Source organism: Capsicum annuum, chromosome 9 (genome assembly GCF_002878395.1).
Source record: "Capsicum annuum cultivar UCD-10X-F1 chromosome 9, UCD10Xv1.1, whole genome shotgun sequence".
Taxonomy (NCBI): domain Eukaryota; kingdom Viridiplantae; phylum Streptophyta; class Magnoliopsida; order Solanales; family Solanaceae; genus Capsicum; species Capsicum annuum.
The window spans coordinates 62,766,815-62,784,282 of NC_061119.1; positions in this window are offsets into that span (position 1 = coordinate 62,766,815).

Genomic DNA, 17,468 nt, shown 5'->3' on the forward strand with positions numbered 1-17,468 from the left:
CCACACAGTAAACTCCATCACTTATTCATATTTAATTATCTAATTAGTAGTATGCCATTAGAAGGGTTAGATTAGAATCACTTATGGTCCTAAGCACCATGTGACGTCTCGGGACTAATTTTCTAGGCGTTACATGGACTCCAACAGAAGATCCAAAATGTCGATTTTAGATTGGTAACATGGTTGGTGATTTTATAGATTTTATATTTCATTTCAATCCTCAGTCTAAAAAGTTGTGAAATTGGGTTTCGAAGGTCAACTATATGAAAATGATGCTTTTTTGAAAATCTGATATCGTCATTGAGTTCGAATCATTGAATTTAATGGGTAGCATAGTTTAGTTGCGTTCTCAAAATTCTGAATAAATTTTGAGAGGTTCGCAGAGACTTGAAGCTCTCTAAGTCTCCAGCTGGTGCACCGCTTAAGCTATAATTTGGTCACTTAAGCAACCTAGCAGTCTGCCAAGGATGTCGCTTAAGAAATAATTTGGTCCCTTAAGCGATCTAGCAATCAACCGAGAAAGTCGCTTAAGCAACACCCAGGTCACTTATTTAATATCTGGACTATCAGTAGGTGTCGCTTAAACGATACCTGATAGGTATATATACCATATTTTCTTAATTTTCACTATTTTTGAGACTTGCACATTGGGGTTTCGAGTTTTTGAGCAATTTCTTTGATTCTAATCTTGGGTAAGCTCCAAATCTCTATTTTAATATTTTTCTTCAATTCTTATCATTTAAATGCTTCTAAAACTTAAAATTAAAAGTGGAATTTGTGAATTTTGGCCCTGAAGACCTAAATTAGTAATTCTCTGATTTAAATTCCAATTTCAACTCATTTTCACATAGGTTTTATCCTATGAGTTCTATTAATCATGGGTAATATATTTTTAAACTAAAATTTTAGATTTATCCTTCTGTGTAAAAAACTCATTTCAGGGGGTCCATTTTGATCCTGACTCAAAATTGGGCAATGTGGATATTATTGGCTTTCTTTTGATGCGTAGAATCTATAATTGTATGTTTTCATTGATTCTAAATTTAGTTGTGAGGGGAAAACTCTGTGTTGAAAGCTATTTAAACTGGCTTTTGGCTTTTGAGGTAGGTTATGACTTAAATTTCTTCAGACTGGACTGGGTAGTTAATATTAGTGTAAAATCATATTGATGGTGTGACAACCAATCATGAAAATGGTTATATTATTGTGTTCTGTCTATGTGGGGGCATATATTATTGCTATTTGATAGTTTTAAGACATTATTTGCTATGTGTGATCGTGTGGGGTCTTATATGATATTGTTAGCCTTGTGTATGTATAGTTAGTTATATCTTGTCTGATAAAATAGACTAAATGAGAATTTATGTCATGTAAATAGTATATTTTTATGTAATTTACTTTATTGGCATATGAATTATGTTGGATTTCATGGATGATGGGAATATTGAACGGATTTTGTCTCACATAATTGGTATATTGGTTGGATTTGAAAATTCTCATTTTGGTTAGTTGTGAGCATTATATTCATATATCATATACATTCATGAAACATTGGTACCACCATGAAAATACTGGCTTTTCCTGACAGAAAATGTGACATGTTTAAAAACCCTCTACTGATGGGTGTTTTGGAGAGGATTTATGGATATTGGTATTGGTTATAGGATTTGTATATGGGTTGCGACCACTCCCAAATGGATCCTACCTAGAAGCACAACTCAGTAGGTGTATGTAGAGGTTGTGAGACAACCTCAAATATCATATCATCATCATCATCATCATCATCATCATCTTCATTGCATTTCATATATATATATATATATTATGCTCATTAGGCGTTATATTGTCATCTTGATGTGATACCTATCTATGTGTACTTTATTTTCATACTTGTATGTGTGATATCTGTATAGTTATGCTTTCTTTCTCATATTTATGTGTGGTATATGTGAATAATATTAAAATTTTAGTGGAAATGATGTAGGCTACTATTTGGGATATTTTCTAATTGTATGTAACGTGCCTATAGTGAGTATTTTATATGTTTTATTTTCTACTTTGCTCAGTCGACCTATGATACCTACTGAGTACAAGTAAACCGTACTCACCCCTACTGTGCTCTTTTGGTATATATCTAGGTATGAGTGATGCCGCACAATATGGAGTATAGTCAAGGTAGTAGTCGATCTATGCTTCCAGAGTTGACCTACTACCTCTTTCTATCTATTTCCTGTCTTATTTAGTATTTTTAGAGGCAGATTATGATCTTTTTGAAATATTATGGTATCTTTGATATTTGAGATATGCTTAGTAGTTCTTACACTGTGACATTAGGTTTTAGGATATTATATTGTATTTTTGGCTGTGTATTTTCCACTTTTACTGTAAATGTGTGGTTTGAATCTGTTCTAAGAGTCTCACCTTGGGTTTTGGTAATATTTTCTATTTCATATTAGTTTGGATGATAGGCTTACTTGTCAAGGCTTTTCATGACAAGTGTTATCATGACTCTTGATTTTGGGTTGTGACAAATTGGTATCAAAGCAGTTAGGTTCATTGATCTCAATAATATAAGAATGAGGTGTCTAGTAGCGTCTCGTGGATCGGTTCGTAAATGTCCGACCTATCTTCGAGAGGCTATAAAATGTCTTTAGGAATTTTTTCTTATTTTCTTTTTTATCATGCAGATCTTTCATACTTTGTGTTCTAAGTCATATTTCACTCTTTCTACGCAAAGGGTGATGACTAAATCTTGTGAGGTTAGAGATGTTGAGCATTCATCTAAGTAGAAAACCCACTCTAGAGGGCGAATTGCAAGTTATGGATAGGCACAAGGATCTTTCTCGTCTAGAGGTAGCACTAAGGGACTCTCCCCCAAGCCTCAGGTTGAGCAGGTTGGAGACATGGTTCCTACTTTAGTCCCACCAAGTTCTTCTACTCCAGCCTAAGAGGGGATATTGATTCCCTTATTGACCCATTTGGAGGGTGATCTTTTAAGTGCTTCTAGTGTTACTCCAGCTTCAATTATTATATCTTTATCTGTGCTAGAGTCTACTTACGGTGTTCCTATAATCTCGAGTATGGATCTTTTAATAGTACTGATATCAGCTTATGGTACTCTGAGGGTTATTCTTCCTTCAACACTGGTATCCAATTATGGTATCCCAAGATTAGAAGTTTAGCCTTCGTCTATGTTAACTCCTCATGTGGGGTCTCAGCTAACCAAATTTACTATGTCTCCTATTATTATGAGTATAACTATGTCTTCTAAGGATTAGAAGAGGTTCACTCTTTTGGGTTCTCTTAGGTTTAGTGGTGTTATGGGTGAGGATACCTGTGGGTTCTTAATTGAATGTCATGAGAAGTTGCATAACCTTGGTTTTCTTGAGTCACATAGGGTTGCTTACACTACTTACCAGTTGAGAGATGTAACTAGAGATTCCTGGAGGTTACTTTTTTGTTGTAGACCTCTTGGTTCTCCAGAGATAACTTGGAATTAGTTTGTTGATGCTTTTTTGGATAGGCTTGTGCCTTACAGTTTGAGGGATCAGATGAGAGATAAGTTTGATCACCTGGAGTAGGGTTACATGACTGTTACGGAGTATGAGTCATATTTTAATGCCTTGTCTAGGTATTTGTATGCCAGTATTTCCATTGAGTCTGAGAAGATTTGGAAGTTCATGAAAGGGTTGGATATTTCTCTTTAGTTTTTTGCAGTTCAGATGGTAGTGATAGGGGCATCATTTTAGAGTATAGTGAATCATGCTAAGATCACTAATTCTATTGTTTGAGTGACTTATGAAGGTGCCAAGAGGATGCACCATTAGGGCGAGTTCAGAGGTCATACTTCTCGAGGCACAGATTCTAGAGGTTTCTGTGGGTATCATGGTATACCAGTGCAGGCAACCGTATAGGGTTCAAGTAGTGTGTCTTTTGGTTCATAGTATTGAGTGGTCATTCTAGCTCAGCTATACCTTTAACTACTAAGACAGGCCATAGAGGTTTTTTTGTGTGTGATGAGGTTGGCCATTTGGCTAAGAACTGTCCCTATCATGTTTTTAGGGCTACTCCTATATTAGTTGTGAGAGGTAGAGGCTCTACTAGAGGTGCATAAGGCAGATGTAGTTGTGCCCTAGGGGTGGTTGTGGGGCTACTCAATCAGGCAATGGTCATAGACAGTGTTATGCTATACCTGCCAGACCAAAGGTAGAGGCTTCTGATGTTGTTATCACAGGTATTTATTTTAGATTTATATCTATGTTATTTTATTCGAGGCCGACTTTTTCCTATGTGTCTGCATATTCTTATTTAGGTTTTGATTCTACTAGTGAGTCTCTTGCCATGCCTACTTGTGTATCTACCCCTATAGTATACTTATAAGAGGTGGATTGGGTGTATCGATCTTGTGTTATGACTTTTTCAGGCTATGAAACTTGGGTAGATCTGATTGCCTTAGATATCGTAGGTTTCAACGTCATCTTGGGTATGTATTGGTTGGCTCCTTACAATGTTATCCTAGATTGTTTTTCTAAGAATGTAACTTTAGATCTACCGGGTATGCCAAGGATAGCTTGGAAGGGGGTGCTTCATTCGGGTCCCAAGAGAGCTATATCTTTTCTTCAAGATCATTGCTTGTTTGAGAGAGGATGTTTGTCTTATTTTGCTCATATTTGTGATGCTAGTGTTGCTTTACCACCTTCTTTGGATTTTTTTATATTATCCGTGAGTTCATGAATGTGTTCCCTATGAATTTTCCTGGTATGTGTGATACCCCGAGTTCTTGAGCACTAGACCATCTATGAGATAAATAGTTGTATTAGCTTTCTAATACCCCTAGTCTCGCCTTAATCCAAGATCAAAGTAAGAAGTTATGGTCAAATTACAATGGTGATGTTAAACTACCAGCGATAATGGCTTAAATCATAACTTGTTGTCTAACATAACGAGTTGTGGGGAGGAATTATTTCTACGGTAGTAAGGAAGCCTAGAATTTGGTATCTTGATATCGAGTCTAGGTTATGACTCATTGTGAAACACAATGATTCATTATGAAGGATCCATTGCCATAACAGTGAAGGACTAGAATTTTTATCCTCAGGTAATGAATCCAGGCCACGACTCGTGGTCAGACCTCACTAGTCGCTACCCAAGCCATAACGACTATACCCAAACTTTTCCTGCATATTTTAATTAGGGTCTTTTCTGCCCTTTTCTCCCTCAAAATACTTTTTTCACAACTAAAAACACCCAAATGACCCCTTTACCACTAGTTATCAAAATCAAAACCTTGTTTTTTCCTCTTTAACTCCCAAGGCAAAGGATATTAGGGTTTCACAGAGAATTCATTATTCAAGCTCCAAGCTTTGATTTCTCTTCAAATTCTTTAGTGTTTCAGTCATGTTTCTCATCCTTAACATGAATTTTAGATTATGTCATTTATTTAATCATTATTCATGTGATTCGATTGATGTCTTTGAAACGGGGTTGAGGGTATTTGATTTATTATACTTGAATTGTTTCCCCATGTTTAAATGTCTATTTCATCCTTTTAATTGATGGTTTTAGGACTGAATTGGTGTATTTTTTTAATGGATGGACTGGGGAACATGGGTTTCCCCAAATTAGATAAATTCTGACTTGATAATGACATTAACTTCAACCCACCTTGTAAACTTGACCTTATATTTGGATATTTTCATGATTTGACTTACCTTTTGAAAACATTGCATTGCATAAAAGGTTGAATGGATAAAAATGGTTTTAGAAGGCCTTGGTGGTCATGGTTTTGGATTTTGAATGAAACTTAGGAGTCTAATGGTTTTATGGATCGGTTTGGCATAATAGAATTATCTTGCAAGCATATTGGTATGATGATACCATGTTGGAAAATGCTTTAATAAAGACTCCTTGGTTACTAATTGGGTTTATGTGTAAACTGCTTTAATTTAGGCTTATAGGAAATTGTGTAGCTCACCGTGAAGGTGTAGTCCTGGGGGGACCAACAATGGAAACCATGTTTGCCTACGTGGGGGTCTATGTAACTGTGAGCTTGGTGCACACTTTATATTTTAGATATCTATTATCTTTGTATTTATAGCCTTTTCTCGATACATGAAACTACCATGCACTAGGGCCTTTCGACAGGGGAAGTCAGACCCATATAGCCCATGGGTGCTTTTAGGATGGAGCGAGCTATATAGTTCAGGTTAATATTTTAAACTCTCATGTTTATGACCCTTGTACCTATCCTGACATACTATATATGTATATAGATATGTTGTGCATGTGGTTCTGACTAGTTTTTGGCAATTACATTATTTAATCACTTTCCCCTAAGTTACATGTAAGTGCTTTCCCCACTGACCATTTATGGATGCTATATTATTCTTTTGTAGGGTATAAAGGTTTTTCTGTTACTCTTGTGTACCATTAGGTGGTGTGGTACATTGGTTAAGTTGTTGTTAAGTGGTGAGCCTCCATCTTTCAGACAGCCCGGCTATTTCATTAGGTTTCTTTTCATATTTTGGGAATTATGAATTCTCTTTGGTCACAGTCGGGGGCATGTCCCGACGTAGTTTGCTATTTCTAGTTTTAGAGGCTCTTGTGGTCAGTATTGGGATGATTGGTTATCATAGTTAGACTCTTATATTTTATTTGATTCATCTATCTTATTTACTATTTTTGTTGGATTTCGTTGTTTGTTATTTTATGCGTTGGAGGTTAGTCTAAGGGGGTAGTTTTTGGGCCACAGTGGGCTTGAGATACTCTTCATAATGAGGCCCTGATTTCGATTATGACAAGATTGGTATCAGAGCATGGTTCAAGGTCTTTGGGTGTCTACAAATCCATATCACATAGAGTCTCTTTTATGGGTGTGTGGCATGCCACACTTATAAGGGGGAGGTTATGAGCCATTCAAGAATGTTTCACTTTCTTGTGTTCTATTTTGGACTATAGAGTCTAGTTTCCTTGAATCTTTTCTAACTCCTGGATTACTCGTATTTCAAATCATGCCTTCCCAAAAATCTGACAGTCCTAGAAACTCTGTTGGAACCTCTATCCCACCTAGGAAGGATATAGAGGGAACTCACCCTATTAATAAAGTGCAAACCCGATCTAGGGTTTTTGATCTTGACTGTATTTCTCCACATAGGGTTCCACCGACCCTACTAGTCCTCCTTAGGTTTCTCGAGCTAGTGATACTTATCCCCAGATGCCTCCGGGAGATATCTCTAATGTGTAGTTCCATCAGTCTATTCACATGATTGCTCAACTGGTGGCATCAAAGTTTCTTCGGTTTGATCACGTTGATCTCTAGTTGTTCAGTTTATGATGTTAAATCCCCCAACCTGTATGGGCTCTAAGGTTTAGGAGGATCCTCATGGGTTTATTGATGAGGTGGAGAAGATTTTCAAGGTTATGCATGCTACTAATTCTGAGGGTATGGAGAATCTTCGTACAGTTAAAGGATATAGATTACTAGTGGTATGAGGAGTGGGAAGCGATGATGGCTTATGATGCTATTTTGGTTGTATGGATGAGTTTTCAGGTGCCTTTCTTGATCATATTTTTTCTCAGAAGTCAAGGGAGGCTAAGGTCGAAGAGTTTGTGAACCTAAAATTGGGTAATATGAGTTTTATGGAGTATGCTCTGAAATTCCAGTAAATATTCCGTTATACTCCAGAGTTGGTATCTAATATGAGGTCCTGGATAAGAAAGTTTGCTTTTGATTTGTCCTGTGATTTGGTGTTGGAGGGTAAGGCTTCTATGTTCAACAATTATATGGACATCTCCAGGCTAGAGGTTTATATGCAATAGGTGCAAAATAAGAAAAAAAAGTTGGTAGAGATAATGAGAGAGAGGCAGAGCAAGAATTTTAGATATTCAAATAAGGGTACAGGTCAACAAAATAGTAGGAAAGATGGTAGATAGTGAACCAAGAAGAAGAATTTGGGAAGTTTTTATTTGTTGGCTAGTGCTCCTACCTAAGCCTTCAGGTGATCATTGTTTTCAAGCTAGTAGTGGTCCTAAGGCATAGGGTGCCTAATCTCAAGCAAGTGGAGCTAAGGCAACCCTATTTTGCCCATCTTTCCCTTTTTGTGGGAAGTTTCACCATGTATATTATGAAGAGGGAAGGAATTTGTGTTTTAATTATGGTGAACCTGGTCATATGCAGAGAAATGGTCCTATATCTGAAGTTGACAGTAGGCTAATAAGGGCACCATTATTAGGTACCGACAATGTCTAAAATTGCCTCTATGCACTTGTTACTTGTCAGGCTAAGACATCCCCAGATGTTTTCACTGGTATATTACAGCTCTTTTACCGTGATGTTTATTATTTGCTTGATTCGGATTCTACCCTGTCTTATATGACCCCTTATGTGGTTGTACACTTTGGTTTTGGTCCTGTAAAATATTTCTGACCCTCTTTTTATTTCTACTCCAGTAGGTGAGTCTATTATTGCCAGAGAAATCTATAGGGGTTGTGTGGTTTCTATCTCTCATAGGAAAACACTGGTCTATTTGATAGATCTTAACATGATAGCTTTTGAAGTAATCTTAGGGATGAATTGGCTTTATTCGTGACTATAGGACTCAAAAGTTTAGTTTTTATTTTTCTAATAAACCAACGATTGAATGGGAAGGGAGTTCCTTAGTATCCAAAGGTAGGTTTATTTCCTGTGTTAGAGCTCAAAAATTGATTTTCAAAGGGTATCTATATCACCTAGTTTGGGTTAAGGATCCTAACTCTGAGGGTTCCTCTTTGAAATTTATCCTTGTGGTTAATGAGTTTCTTGAAGTTTTCCCCAATGACCTTCCTAGAATTCAACCTGATAGGTAAATAGATTTCGAGATAGATCTTCCACCGGATACCAATCCCATTTCTATTACTCCTTATAGGATGGCTTTGGATGAACTAAAAGAGCTAAATGAGTAGTTGAATGATTTTCTTGATAAGGGTTTCATCCATCCTAGTGTTCTCTATGGGGTGCTCCGATACTTTTCATTTGAAAGAAAGATGGGTCTTTTCGGATGTGTATAGAATATCATCAGTTGAGTAAGGTTACGATAAAAAATAAGTATCCTCTTCCTAGGACTGATGACCTATTTGATTAGTTTCAAAGTGATAGGTGTTTCTCTGAAGTTGATCTTTGTTTGGATTACCATCAGTTATAGGGAGGTTGATATTCCTAAAACTCTTTTCCGAACCCGATATGGCCATTATGAGTTCTTGGTTCTATAATTTGGGTTGATTAATACCTTGACTATTTTCATGGATCTTATGAATTGGGTGTTTAGGCAGTTTCTGGATTTGTTTGTTATAGTCTTCATTGATGGCATCATGGTGTACTCTAAAAGTGAGGAGGATCATGCCAATCACCTCTAGGTTGTGTTGCAAATTCTTAAGGACCAGAAATTATATGCAAAATTTTCTAAGGGAAAATTTTGGTTAAGTGTTGTGACCTTTCTTTGGCATGTTGTTTCTAGTTAGGGGATCTCGATGGATCCACAAAAAGTTGAGGTAGTTAAGAAGTGGCCTAGACCCATGACTCCAACTAACATTAGGAGTTTCTTGGGTTTGGCAGGCTGCTATAGGAGGTTTGTGGAGAGTTTTCATAAATTTCTATCATGCTGACGAATTTAACTCAAGAAAGGCTAAGTTTTTATGGTTCGATGCTTGTGAGGGTAGTTTTGAGAAGTTCAAGAATAAGATGACTTCTATGCCAGTTTTGGCCTTGTCCAAGGGTACTAATAGGTTTGTTGTGTATTGTGATGTATCCTGTATGGGACAAAGTTGTGTTTTGATGCAACATGGTAAGGTGGTGGCTTATGCTTTTAGACGACTTAAGGTTCATGAGAGGAATTACCCGACTCACGATCTAGAGTTAGCAGCTGTGGTGTTTACTTTGAAGATTTGGTGCCATTATTTGTATGGGGTGCATGTGTATATTTATTCAGACCATAAGAGCTTACATTATGTGTTTAAGTAGAAGGAATTAAATCTCAAGCAGAGGTGGTGGTTCTAATTGCTTAAGGATTATGACATGAGTTTGCACTACCTTCCAGGAAAAGATAATATTGTTGTTGATGCTCTTAGCAGATCATTTTTTAAGAGCTTTTCTCATATTGAGGAGGAGAAAAGAGGGTTGGTGAAGGATATTCATAGGCTGGCTAATTTGGAAGTTAGTCTATTGAACTTTGAGAATGGTGGAGTGATTGTTCAGGAAGTGGTTAAATCATCTCTTGGTGTTGAGGTCAAGGAGAAATAGGTTATGGATCTCATACTTTAGTAGATTAAAGATGATGTGGGTTAGCAAAAAGTTATGGTTTTAATATTGGGGGTGATGACATCTTGAGGTATCAAGGAAGGTTGTGTGTTTATGATATAGATGAGCTATGAAAAAAGATTTTGGCTGAGGCTCCTAAGTCTAAATATACAATTTATCTGGGTTGAACTAAGATGTATCATGACTTGAAGGAAATATACTGGTGGAATAATATAAAGAGAGATATGGAAAATCTTATTGCTAAGTGTATGGTTTGACAGCAAGTCAAGGTAGAGTATTTGAGGCCTGGTTTCATGTCTTAAGAGATAGAGTTGTCTATGTAGAGGTGGGAGATGATCAATATAGACCTTTTTATGAGTCTTCCACGGCCTCACAATCAGTATGATTCTATTTACGTCACTGTGGATAGAATGACCAAGTTTTCTCACTTTTTGCATGTAAGGACTATCTACTCAGGAGAGTATTATGCTAAGTTATTCATTCAAGAGATATTTAAGTTGTATGGATCTCCAATCTCCATCATTCGAGGTATGAAATTCTTTCCCCCTTTTTAGTACTTATTTCAGAAAGGTTTGGTGACTAAGGTAAACCTTAGCGCTGCTTTCACCCTCAATGAATGGGCAAGAAGAGCATACTATCCAGACTTTGGAGGATATGCTAAGGTGCTGTGTGATTGATTTTAAAGGTAGTAGGGTTAATCATTTCCCTTTTATTGAGTTTGTTTACAATAATAGTTATCACTCCAGCATTCAAATGGCTCCTTTTGAGACACTTTATGGTAGGAGGTGCAGGTCTCCTATTGGATGGTTTGAGGTGGGTTAGACTACATTTTTTAGCCCTGACTTGGTTCACCAAGCCATGATCTAAGACTGCTTAAAGTCGCCAAAAGTCTTATTCAGATGTGAGGCGGGGGAAGTTGGAGATTGAGGCTAATGATTGGGTATTCTTGAAGCTCTCTCCTTTGAAAAGAGTCGTGCGATTTGAGAAAAAAGGGAAGCTTAGTCCCCATTATGTTGGTCTATATCAGATTGTGGGGAGAATTAGGAATATTGCTTATGAATTAAATTTACCAGTGATTTTGGCTTCTATTCACCCCATTTTCCATATGTCCATGCTTAAGAAGTGTGTGGGTAACCCTTTTTTGACAGTGCCAGTTAGGACGTTAGTGTTGATATGATGTCTTATGAGTAAGTCCTGATTAAAATATTGGATAGGCAAGTTCGTAGATTGAGGACCAAGGATGTAGCTTTGGTAAAGGTCCTTTGGAGAAATCAAAAGATAGAGGAAGCTACATGGGAATCTGAAAAAGACATGAAATCCAAGTAAACCTTCCTGTTTCCAACAATGGATAAAAGTGCTTACGGAATGAATTTTTTTTCCCACTTGTCGCCTTTCTAATTTTTCCTTGGATTCTGTTTGCACTTTTTTTTATCGTGATAAGGGTTCCCTAACTTCTCATTCAGGGATAAATGATCCAAAAGAGGATATGAAATGTGATACCCCGAGTTCTTGAGCACTAGACCATCAATGAGATAAATAGTTAGATTAGCTTTTTAATGCCCCTAGTCTGACCTTAATCAAAGATTGGGGTAAGAAGTTATGGTCAAATTACAGTGGTAATATTAAACTACCAGTGAAAATGGTTCAGAACACAACTCGTTCCATAACATAACGAGTCGTGGGGAGGACTCATTGCCACGACAGTAAGGAAGCCCAGACTTTGGTCCCTTGACAACGACTCCAGGGTACGACTCGTTGTGAGACACAATGATTCCTTATGAGGGACCCATTGTCTTAAAAGTAAAGGATAAATTTTTTATCCTTGGATAACGACTCCAGGCCACGACACTTGGTCAGACCTCACAAGCCATTACCCAAGTCGTGATGACTGTTCTCAAACTTTTTATGCATATTTTAGTTAGGGTCTTTTTGGTATTTTACTCTCTCCGAACTCTTTTTCCGCACCTAAAAACACCCAAATGACCCCTCTACCACTAGTTATCAAAGTTAAAATATTACTTTTTCCTCTTTTCCCAAGGCAAGCGATATTAGGGTTTCACAGAGAATTCATCATTCAAGCTCCAAGCTTTGATTTCTCTTCAAATTCTTTGGTGTTTCTGGTATTTTTCTCATCCTTAACATGAATTTTACATTGTAGCATTTATTTAATCATTACTCATGTGATTTAGTTGATGGGTTTGAAATGGGGTTGAGGGCTTTTGATTGATTACTTGAATTATTTTACCCAAGTTTAAATGTGTATTTCATGCTTTTAATTGATGGTTTTGGGACTGAATTGGTGTATTGTTTTAATGGTTAGAATGGGGGACATGGGTTTTTTGAAATTAGATGAAATTTTGCATAATAATGGCATTAATCTCAACCCACCTTACAAACTTGATCTTAAATTTTGATATTCGCATGATTTAACTTACCTTTTGAAAATATGGCATTGCATAAAGGGTTGAATGAATAAAAATAGTTTTGGAAGGCCTTGGTTGCCATTGTTTTGGATTTTGAATGAAACTTAGAAGTCTAATGGTTATATGGTTTGATTTGTCATAATTGAATTAGCTTGCTAGCATATTGGTATGACAAACCATGTTAGAAAATGTCTTAGTAAAGACTCCTTGGCTACTGGTTGGATTTATGTGTAAATTTCTTTAATTTAGGCTTAAAGGGAATTGTGTAGCTCACCGTAAAGGTGTATTACCGGGGAAACCAACAGTAAAAACCATATTTATTGATGTGGGGGTCTCTGTGACCGTGTTCTTTGTACATACTTTATATTTTGGATGTCTATCATCTTGGTGTCTTTAGCCTTTCCTCGACTTCCTCTGTACGTGCAACTAACACGCACTGGGGCCCTTCCAGTAGAAGGAGTCAAATCCATATAGCCCATGGGTGCTTTTAGGACTTAGTGAGCTACACAGTTCAAGTTAATATTTTAAACTCTCATGTTCATGACTATTGTCCCTATCCCAGCATCCTATATATGTATATATAAATGTTGTTCATGTGATTTTGACTGGATGTTGGGAATAGCCTTATTTTATAACTTGTTCCTTAGTTACATGACAGTGCTTTCCCCACTGACCATCCCTGGACATACTTCATTTCATGATGTGTGGTTCGAGGGCTTTTCTGTTACTCTTGTGCAACATTAAGTGGTGTGGTACATTGGTTGAGTTGTTCTGAAGTGGTGAGACTCTATTTTTCAGAAAGCCCTACTATTTCATGAGTTTTTTTTTCATATTTTGGAAACTATGAAGTCTCTTTTGTAATGGTAGGAGGAATGTCCTATCCTAGTTTGGTATTTCTAGTTTTAGGATTTTGTGGACAGTATTGGGATGATTGGTTGGCTTATTTAGACTCTTAGTTTCCATTTGATTCATCTATCTTATTTACTATTTTGGTTTGCTTCTGTTGTTTATTATGTTATGCTCTAGAGGTTATACTAAGAGGGTGGTCTCAAGCCCACGGTGGGCTTATGATACTCATCACGACTAGGCCCTAATTCGGATCATGATAGTATGCCTCCGAATTATGATATTGATTTTGTCATTAATGTTGAGTCGGGCACTAAGACCTTTTATATTCCTACTTATAATATGGCTCCAATCAAGTTGAAAAAATTTAAGAATCTATTACAGGAGTTGTTGGATAAGGGATTTATCTAACCTAGTGTGTCACCTTGGGGTGTGCCTATATTGTTTGTGCAGAAAAAAATGGGTCTATGCATATCTATATTGATTATCAATAGTTGAAAAAGGTGACAATTAAGAATAAACATCTTCTTCCTTTTATTAATGATTTATTCGACCAACTTCAGGGTGTCTTGGTGTTTTTGAAGATTAATTTAAGATTTGGGTATCCCCAATTGAGGATTAGGGTTTTGGATATTCCAAAGACGGACCTTTGAACTCGATACAGTCATTCTGAGTTCTTGGTCATGTCCTTTGGGTTGAACAATGCCCTAGTCTCATTCATGGAGTTGATAAATTAGGTATTTCGATCGTATCTTGACTCTTTTGTTATTATATTGAACCATGAGGAGCACTTGCGGATTGTGTTTCAGACATTGAGGGATGAGAAGTTGTATGTGAAGTTCTCCAATTGTGAGTTTTGGTTGGAGTCTATTTCTTTCCTAGTTCATGTGGTGACCAAGGATAGTAATAAGGTCGATCCAGCCAAGATTGTTGCGGTTTGTGATTGGGCGATGCCCATTTCTCCTATCGATATATGGAGTTTTATTGGTTTAGAAGGTTGCTTTTAGGGTTTTTTGAGGTTTTTTTTATTAATTACAACTCCATTGACCAAGATGACACAAAAGAAAATTTCCTTTCAGTGGTCTGATGGTTGTGAGGCGAGCTTCTAAAAGCTCAAGGATTTGTTGGCTTCAGCTCCTATCTTGACCTTACCAAGGAAGGATGGGTTTTACCGTCTTTTGTGATACTTCATATGTTGGGTTAGGTGTTGTGTTTATGCAGAATAGTAAGGTGATTTCGTATGCTTCTCGTCAGTTGAATCCCTATGAGAGGAATTACCCTACCTATGATTTAGAATTGTGCACGTTTATTTTTTCTTTGAAGTTGTAGAGGCACTACTTGTATGGAATCTATTGTGAGATTTTGTCGGATCATCATAGCCTTCAATATTTATTCACCCAATGAGATATTAATATAAGCCATCATCGTTGGCTTGAGTTGCTTAAGTATTATGATCTTACTATTCTCTATCATTCAAAAAAGTTTAATATGGTTACGGATGTCGGAATTTGACTAGTATGGGTAGCTTGGCTCATATTTTGACCCAAGAGAGGCCTTTGGCCTTAGAGGTTCATTCTTTTCCTAACTATGTGGTTAGGCTTTATATTCGACACCTGGGTGTATTTTGGTATTTGTAGAGTCTACGACTTCTTTGATGGAGCAGATTCAGGATCATCGTTTTGATGATGTTATATTAAGAGTGATTCAGAATAACATGTTGAGTAGTAGGCTAAAGAAACGTCACTTGATTTATGCCGAGTTTTTGTCCCGAGAGTGGTGATTTGATTAGATTAATTTTGGAGAAGGCGCATTATTTTAGGTATTCCATCCATCCAGGGGTGACTAAGATATATCGTGACTTCAGGCATCATTACTGTTGGAGTGTTGTGAGGAAAGATATAGAAGATTTTATAGCTTGTTGCCTATGTTGTCAGCAGGTGAATGTCGATCATTTCAGGCATGGTGGTTTGCTTCAGAATTTACCTATTCCCCAATGGAAAAAGAACGGATCGTTATGGACTTCGTGATTAGGTTGCCTCATACTTCTAGTGGTTCTGATCTTGTTTGGGTCATCGTGGATCAATTGAACAAATTTGCTTATTTTATTTTGATTTAGGTTTCTTTCAGTGCCGAGAGATTGGCCCGTATCTGTATTCGGGAGATAGTGCGTCTTCATGGTGTGTCAGTGTCTATTATCTCGGATCGAGCTTCAGTGTTAATCATTATATTTGAAAAATGTGTAATCTTAATTTTTGAGGCTTTTTAAGAAATACAATTAAGGCAGATACTTTTAAATATCAATGTGAACATCGTTATTTTGTTTGTTGCTTATTTTCTTATTTTGATGGTAAAGTATCTATCACTTTTGATATAGATTGTAGTCATAATGTTAATAATTATTTTACTATTCTTTCTCGTTGGATTTATCATGACTGAAACATATAAAAAATAATTATACGCAAAATATGTTGAAGAAAGTAAATCTAGTAGGTATATATCATGTTTGACGGTAGAGATTTTAAAATATTTTAAACTTTGTGATACGATAATGAATGTCACGTTAGATAATGCTTCTGCTAATTTGAAAGTTAATGATTTTCTTAAAACTTAAACTTTGTTCAATTGATTATGATGCTTTTCATGTTAAGTGTAATATGCATATTTATAATTTGATAACGCAAGCTTGGTATTGATGTATTTGGTGATTCTTGTGTTAGAATTCGAAGTGCTTGTGCATTAATTTTTAAAGCTAAATAAAAGCTAGAATTAAAAAAAATTAAAAAAAATTAAAAAAATATTGTACTTTAGTTGAAATGTCATTTAGAAAAATTTTTAAAAAGCGCCTACTAGATGGTATTCTTTATATGGAATACTTGTTATTACTATTGATTACCGTGAGCCTTACAAATGCTTTATAATAATTATAATGCGGATCAGAGAGCAAGAATCACTGATGAGGACTGAAAAAAAATTCAAGAACTTATTTATATTTTGAGAATCTTTTTATAGTGCAATAAATATTATGTAAGGTTAATATTATTTTATTATTTCTAATCCTTTAGTAAATTTTAGGTTAATTCATCTAAATTTATTAAATATAATGATTGTGAATATTTTAAAGTATCTATTATATATATGGTTGAAAAATTATTCATTAATATTTTTGACTTCTACTTTGTTCAACCCAACTTACAAAGAAAAAAATGTAAAAAGCATGATTGAAAAGATTTATAAAAATTTAGAAATTACAAGTGATGAAATTTCATCTATTAAATCATGTAAGAATAGTATAGTAACTAAAGCTAGACATTTGTATGATCTTTACTGAGCCAAGCAACGAAATGATGAATCTTCCTCCATGTCGTAAGGCTAGATTTAATGATTTTGATGAAATTATGAATGAAGACCTTGGTATTGATTCTTTTAATAGTAATGATTTTGACCAATATATTAATTAGGGACAGAACAATAGTAGGAATGAAAATAGAGATCCTCGACTTTTAACTTGGTGGAAGAATCAAACAGAAAATTTTTCAATCTCTCAAGGGTGATTTGGGATATGATAGATATACAAGCATCTTTAGTAGCTTCGGAGTAAGATTTCAGTACTGGGAGATGTATTATTGGAGACTCTAGGTATTCATTAGCAAAAGATAGTTTGAAACTATCAGTGTAGATAGTTTGAAACTATCAGTGTTGGTCGGAGATTGGATCAATGTCGAATGAATGTGACACGACCTGAACTAGATCCTAGTCATATCGGATGCCTCAAGCTAAATCGGGACTAGATACCATTCCCAATACCCAACCATAATCGCCATGCACCCTATGCCAAATGAATTTGAAACATATAACTAGATAAAACAATTGTAATTGAAGAATATTAAACAAAATTCATAACCACAACC